An 8,517-nucleotide genomic window follows, 5' to 3' on the forward strand; every position below is an offset into this window, starting at 1 on the left:
ATACAGGCTCATTGACATTTCACCAAAGTAGAAATTCCATTTCTTCAATATGGTCCACTGAGAAACAAAAGAAAGACCAAAACATAATTTAAAACATTCTCTGTATATTCAATTCTCCAAATTTAATCCCTTTTTAAGAGGAATGTTTATATGGAGTCCCAATGGATGTTTAAGAATCATCAGGTCCATGGAAGCAATGAAATAACAGCCAGAGGCAATTATCCACATAATTTGGCATAATTTTCTTCCACCTGAATCATAATTGAAACAGAAATGGAAATGAAATCTTCATGAGGTCACCAATTTTTGTCTGTTTTGTAGAGCAACAGAACAGAAACTCCTTGAAGCAAAGATCTTGCTGTTTTGTTATATTGCAAACTATGTAAAGCTGGTATTCTGTAACCATTTAGTAAAAATTATGTGAACAAATGAATTATTACATTCCTTGAATTTCTAGTATTCTCAAGGGGAAAAAGATCTAATATCTGAAGACACATCTTATTAAATGAAAAGATTTCCAGAAACAAGCAACAACAACAAAAACATGGAGGCAACTATTTGATTTGTTTTGTGTGTGGACCATTTACAATTCTTTTTGTTTCACTGGGTTGACTGATTACTTGATTGAATCAATCCAGCAAGACTTTAATTCTGCAAAGAACATGAAATAACTAGAACAATAGAAATAATGGGCTAAGGAGATGGCACAGTGGGTAAAGTGCTGCCAGGCAAACCTACCGACCTCATCTGGGACCCCACAACACAACTAAAAGTCCCCTTTTGAATGCTGAGTCCCGGCTCATCCCTACAGGACACACACACACATATACAACACACATACAGTTAAAAAAGAAAGTAGGTAATAAATTGGTTTGATTCTGTATTAGTTTAACTGTGAAAATAAACATGTGGACAAGTTAATCACTGTCTGATTGGCTACTTTTTTAGATAGACAATTATGTCTTCTTTGAATAACAGTAGAAGGAACTTCAATGTGATAAGTCAAACTATACATTGCAAGACTAAAATATCAGTTATTCCTAGCACTAGTTCCATTGTAAACTTTCTTTCAGATCAATGACATGATCCCCTTAGCATAAATTATGATACAAGTTAGAAGGGACCAGAAATGGGGGGAGGGGGTCACTGAAAGCTAGTCAACGCGGCCAAGGGGAAAGAATCATACTGAATATGGAAAGATTTACCAGTACACAACAGAACATATCAACCCGATCTAGAAGTAGATGATAAGGTTTGCAAGGCCATTCTCAACCACATTCTTTTCTCTTTTCCCACCTGATCTTCTCCTTCCTCTCTACTGAATTTGCATTGTTCCATTTCAGCAGAGACACAGATTTTTGCCAGGTGAACCGATCTCAGGAGGAAGGGATCATCTGTACTTTGATTCATCCCGGAACACATTCTTTTAGCAGACTATTGCCAGGCACCAGGTGTCTAGCCTATGACAGATGCTGGGGGTGTGGCCATGTTATGATTCCCACCTCCTTTCAAAAAAGCTGGCACATGCCTAACCCAACATAACATATATACCTATCTTTTTATAGTAGATACTATGCACAATCAGTTGTCAAAACAATAAGGGGAGGTCTTTACATACAAGACAGAATCTGTCCCAAGTGGAAATGTTAATTATTTAGGAGATATTCCTAAGGTAACAACAATCTTAAATCTTAAAACTATCAACCACAAAAGAGTAATTTCAAAAGTTGTTGCCTTTAGAGAACAATGTATGGAAGAGGTGATCCATCAAGGAAGTGAATTCACCATCTCAGCTACCACACCACAAAGACCCTATTTCTCACCAATCTGAATAAAATACTGCTTTTCACATTAGGTTCACATCCTTATATAATTGTACTAAGAGTGTTTGCAAAGAACTTCTCCATAATAGTATAAACTCCTATATTCTCTCTCACTTTATGCCTTTCCTCACAAAGATTATAGAGCAGTCTAAAAGACAAAACAAAACAAAAACATAGAAAAACCCCTTCCCAAAATTCATAAAAATTTGTTGGCACTCCCTCTGCTGGTGCAAAAAAAATTTAAAATCCTGATAACTTAGAACATTCAGCAAGAAAAATAAATGTTATTAAGCAAGATTTAAATATATATATATATATATATATATATATATATATATATATATATATATATATATAGAGAGAGAGAGAGAGAGAGAGAGAGAGAGAGAGAGAGAGAGAGAGAGAGCGAGAGAATGGACAAAATTTCCTGAGGGGGCATTAAACATCATCTTTAAGAGATCATTGCTTTGTGCAAAGAAACACTATAAAAAAGAATGAACCTTATCATCGTTTCCACCGTGGCTCAGCCTAAGAGTAACAAGCAGAGACTGAGCACACTCTCAGACTGAGATAGGAGGATGACTAATGAACTAGAAGATATCTGGGGTGTGTGATCCTTAATTGTACATTTCATTGCTTTTACTATTTTCTATTACAGCTTTACAGCTGGCTAACTGTGTTTTCCAAGAGCCATGTCTTGGCAGTAAGATGTAAAGAAAATAAAAAAGAGCCTCTCAACTTTTTCTAGAAACTTCTTTTTAAAAGATTTTCCTTTTTTTCTCCTGTGAAGCAGCAGTTCCTTCAAAAATAAATACAACAAATTTGTTTTAGAAATTAATATAAAATTTTAATATTTCATATGTATTTCCTCTTACTTTCCTAAATATTTTTCTTCCTTACGTTTCAATATACAGCAGAGTCATGATTCATAAGATTGATACCTAATTATTATAGGTGAAATAATTGCAGGTAATGGAGACAGATTCCACTCTCAGCATTGAAGGAATTCTCCCATTTTTTGTAATGAATGATGACTGCCTGAGCAGTGCATAATTCAGTGGCTCTTCATTCCACTTTAGAAAATAATGAGTCCAGATGAAAGTTCATGTATTATTCTCTTATAAATTTAAGAGAAATATAAAATAAAAATAACAACAATTGGTGCTTATTATGTATGAATGACACTTACAAACATTTGCTATAGGTGTGCCCATTTCTCTTCCTAGGAACCCTGTTAGTATTTGCAACTTTATTTTACAAAGGACGAATAGGTTCAGATAGCTTAAGTATTTTATTTGGGTTACTTAGTCCCTGAATAACAACACCATGATGAGAATTCAGCATTACTGAACTTTGATGCCTAAGGGTTCTTAGAGAAAATTCACAAAAGGTTAGAGTTAGAATGGACTTTAGAAATCCCTTTACTATGGTTTAGATGCTAATTATCCCCAACAGGTTCATGTGTTTAAGTACTTGGTCATCAACTGATGGTACTTTTAAGGAAGGTTATGGAACTTTTGAGAGGTAGAATCTAGCTGGAAGTTGGTCCTTTGGGACTGGGCTTTGACATTTCTATTCTGAGGGCACTTTCTGTTGGTTTCTCTCTTGTTTACTGGTCTGCTGTAATGTGAACAAGCAGCTGCTTTTGCTTTTGACCACACCAGACCTCATGTTGCCATTGCTTCCCTGCTGTAGCAGGATGTAGCTCTCTGACTGTGAGGAAAGAGTTCTTGCCAGTCATTTAGTCACAGAAATGGAAAAAGTAAATAATGCACCTCCTTTTCCAGTAATATTGAGGTCCAGTAGGTCTTAGAACGTGTCGTTGACATTCAGTTTCACATCTAAGAATGATCCAGATTGAAAACAAAACAAAACAAAACAAAACAAAACAAAACAAAACAAAACAAAACAAACCTCTTCACCTCTTTACTAACATTTCAGTCTTTGAGGATCCGAATCATGGCAATGAGTAATACAGTTTACATAGATGATGATCAACATCTGTGTCCACTCATGGTAGGTGAAATAAACTAAAACTTCAAAGAAAATAAATTTGATAAACAGAGTTATCTAAATGCACTGCTTAAATCAAGATGGGTGAGGTAACTCGGCATAAGTGTTCAAGGGCAAGCATTGTTCCTGTTTTTATTTGGATGATGGAGTCTGTTGCCCATTGGTATGAATGGGGAATTGGCTCCAGCACAGCTCCATATATGAAAACCTGTAGATACAGGAGCCTGGTATACTACATGGTGTGGTGTTAACACATACCCTGTGCATTGCTCTTTTAGACTTTAAGTGATCTCTTGATCATTATAATGCCCACCATGGGCACACTATAATAATTGTTAGATATATTGCTGAGGAAATAATGACAAGGAAAAGACTGGGTACATATTTAATACAAAGGCAACATTTATCTGAATAGTTTTGATTCACATAATGAGTTTATGAATGAGTTTATGGATGTGGAACCCTTGAATTCAAAGCACCAATTATGTATCATGACATTTTTAACCTACATTAACATGTATTCTGGTCAATGATAAAATGTGAAGCAAATGTTTATTGACATTGCTACCTCATTTGAACCTTATAGCCATTGTTCAAAAGGCAAATTGAGATTGAAAGATATTAACTCACTTTGAAAAGCCGAGTCTTTTGAATCTAAGACTCATTCTACGATCTTTTATTCAAACTAGATAATTGCACATATACATGTAAGCCTCTCAGAACTTTTTGTAACCCACGCCCATAAAGCAAGTTTTCACACATGATGACAAAATTTATAAAAGTGAACAAGAGAGCTGCATGAGAAAAAATGCCACAGAATTTCATGTCTTCCCCTTTGAGACCAAGCAGCTTGGGAGGAACTTTTCTCCTCTAGGTGAAAGTTCAAAGGGTGTCATCAGTCCGGAAATAGTCATAGGCAGGATTTGTTCATAAGAGAGAATATGTGATTTGTCCTTTTCAGAGTGGCTCACCTCAATCAATATAAAACTTTCAGGTGACATCTATTTCTGTAAAATTTTCATTGTCTGTAATAGCTAAATAGAATTTCATTGTGTACATATGCCACATCCCTGCTACACAGTCTTCTAAACATTGATAGGCATTAAGGCTGATTTCATTTCCTTAGCTGTTCTGACTAGTGAAGCAAGGAACGTAGATGTTCGAGTATCCCCGTGATGTGTAGAGCACTTTGGATATATGCCCAGAAGGACTAGAGCTGGGTCATATGGCATCTCTGCTTCTAACACTTTGAAGAGAGTCTGTGCTGACCTGCACAGTGTTTACACTAGTTACTCTCCAAGCAGGGTTGGGGAAGGGCTCCTCTTCACCCACGACCTTTCTGGCACTGTACATAAACTTTACTTCTGTGAGCTCTCTGTACACCTTACCCCTCTCCTTCTTAGATTTTTCACTCTTATTTGTGAGACAGATCAACCTCCACTAGATTATAGTATTCATAAGGATAGAGATTCTGATTAGCTCTGGGGTAGTCTGCCAGAGGCTGTAATTATGTCTGTGTGCTATGTAGAAGATGTCACTGGATACATATTCAAAGATTAGATGAATAAATAAATGATCCAAAGAGTATTGAAAGATAAAAGATAATGACTAGGGAATTTTCAACCTGCAAATGTGTTGAAGTCTGTCTAAATAAACAAATGGCCACATATTATTTAATATTTAATTATTTATTTTTATGTTTCTGAGGCTTTGACTGCATTTTATGCATGCATGGTGCGAACAGAGGTCAGAAGAAATCAGAAGAGCACTTTAAAGTAGAGTTAGCTGTCATGTGGACACAGGGAACCGAACCCCAGTCCTTGGAGGAGCAAGTGCTCTTAACCTCTAAGCCATTTCTCCAGTTACAGCAGAAACTATTTTTTTTCTTTTCTTTTTTTTTTTTTTTTTTTTTTGCTTCTAGATTGATATTATTGTTGCTGTCAGTTTGATACTATTTGGTTGTTGTTTGGGTGTGTTGTTGATGCTGAGATGCAGAAAGGAGATAAAGGGAGAGCCTGAGATAAGAAGAAAAAGAAATAAAAATGGAAATCATTTGATATAATGCTCTGCTTTCTGTACTAATAAATCAATGGTCAGGTTGTCAATACAGTGATGCCTTCTTCAAGGAATGCATTTCTTAGCATTTCCCAGGGGGAAAATAGTCCAAATAGGGTATATTTCCAATTACTCCTTGAACCTTTAACTAGCATTAGACTTTGAACGCAGAAAGAATTTTCACAATCCAATTCCCTTTCATCATCATGCCTCCACTCCATTCTCAAACATTTCATTCTCAACGCTATTGTATTAGAGTGCATGGCAGAAATGTTGAATTCCCCCAAACACCTGATTTTTTCCCCCTCAAATAAAACAAAAACCATCAATACAGTTCAAGTTCGGTAAATCCTATCTACAGTCCTCATTATTTTCATTGGGAAATAATAACAATTCCTGAACCTGAGAATTGAATACTCCATTCCACTTCTGTAAAGATTTTCATCAGCAAAAGCCAGAGCACTCAAGTATACAATGATGAGATTAGAGTCTGCTGAAATTATTGTATTGTTTGAACCATCAGATAGTGCTCATTTGACAGTCTCTATGTTCCAAACCTAATGAAGTTATGGCCAGGATATATGCAAATTAATCTCTTTGGAGGAAAAACTGCATGGCCCACATCCTCAGAAAGCCTCTTGTGGACAGTGATCATTTGGGGGCCTGGAGTTGCTAATAATTTCTAGAAAATGGAGACGTGGTGTTCAGAGAGAATGTGCAGGTTGGAAAATGAACACCTGGTGTAAAGCAGAGAGTCAACAGAGATAAAGGGAGAGAGGACATGCTTGCCCACTGAGATAGAGGCAGGGAAGTCAAACTCGCCAGGCTTATCTCCCAGCTTTAAAATCTGCCCAGGATCAGATGAAAAACATCATTAATTTCAATGTAATTAAATATCATTAATAAGATGCTCTGGAGTGTGTGCCGCTTAGAGATAATGGAAGCCCCTGGGCACAACCTATGGGGAGGCTGTATCTCAGGATCACGCTGGATGCTGACACCCAGCACCCACACAGGGGAGAAAGGGAAATCCCTGCACTTAGTTAACTTTGTTTATTGACTCTACAGCTCTTTTCCAGAAGTGCACCACCTCCGATAAAACAAGACCAGAAAAGATGGTGTGAAGCAGCTATAAAATTTATCTTCGTCGAATCAATAGAAAGGATTGCATTTCCCAAAACCATCTCAGGCAAAGATCTCACCTAAAAAAAACCCTATGAGTGAGTACGTGGTGGGAATGCCTTTATGAGTGAAAGAGTGTCTTAGACAGTTTTACTTCTGCACCTGGCGTTTAAAATCACAGACAACTGACCAGGTGTTGGTTGATGTGTGCTGGTAATCCCAGCAGCACCATGGAGGCTGAGGCAGAGGGATTGAGATTTCCAGCAAAGTCTAAGCTCCAGAGCAACATTTTGGAGGAGAGAGAGAGACAGAGACAGAAAGAGACAGAGAGAGAGAGAGACAGAGAGAGAGAGAGAGAGAGAGAGAGAGAGAGAGAGAGAGAGAGATCCATACAGTTAAAACAGCTCCAGATCAAATGCTTGTGAGAGAACTGATGACTGTATCTCTACAGTGTTCACTTCATGAGCGTGATCCTTAACTCCAAGTCTGTGGGCTAGGAAGATAAGGGCTGCATGTCTGAGTCCACTAGACAAGTAGATGTGTTCTGTCTTTCACTCTAAAGAAAGTAAACAGTAAAAGGCTTTCATTTAGCTGTGCGCTTGGCCTCCTGAGGACCTTATTTGCATCATGTGTGCCTCTCGGAACAATGCACGCATCATCTGGAGTTTGGCCTGCATCAAGCACAGTTGCTCTCAGTACTGGAAATAACTTACTTCTCTTAGTATCACCCCACATTTTGTAGACATATCTTAGAACACTTGCTGAATCTAATGCAGCCTCGAAAGATCTGGGGTGCATGTGCGGTAAGGCAAACTGAGTGAACTTTTAGGAAAAATACACTATTTACTTTTATATACCTATTTATACTGGGACATGCATATGATTAAAATAAGATGCCTCAAAAGCAGATGCATCATGGGAAAAGATATATACACTGAGCAGAAAACTACCTAATTCAACCCTGTCATGAAATAAAATAGAAAACCACCTATGCTACACCCTTAGCAACCAAATCCTCCTGCCCTTAAACCATGTAAAAGGAAGCCCCGAACAACAATTGGGGCTCTTGGATACTTTTCACTCATGTGGTCCAGTGTCACCCTTGGCAGTATTCCTTTTCAATCTGAGCCACCATTTGGGTAAAATCATTTTTCTACCTTTGCAAATCCAAGTGAGAATTTGTTTCAATTCTTATAATAAGAGGCTAAGAACCTGGAATCATTAGCTCAGACTCTACCTATAGCTAATGACTCTAGATCTCTAAATGTCTCTGTCTCTCCCTCTCTATGAATAACTAAATTAAGAACAATGAGTAAGTGGCCGATGCTATGTCACTCCTCCTCCCACTGTCTGGAAGATTATTTCTCTCATTTCAACTCATACCTCCCTACCTTCAAAGCCCACTTAGAGCCAACAGATCCTTAGAGACTCTCTTCAAATAATTCCCCCTTACTCTGCAATTCAGTTTCCCTTCTTCTGAATTCCCTTTGTAAGCCAATGTGCA

Source organism: Meriones unguiculatus, chromosome 12, assembly GCF_030254825.1.
Source record: "Meriones unguiculatus strain TT.TT164.6M chromosome 12, Bangor_MerUng_6.1, whole genome shotgun sequence".
NCBI classification, from domain to species: Eukaryota; Metazoa; Chordata; class Mammalia; order Rodentia; family Muridae; genus Meriones; species Meriones unguiculatus.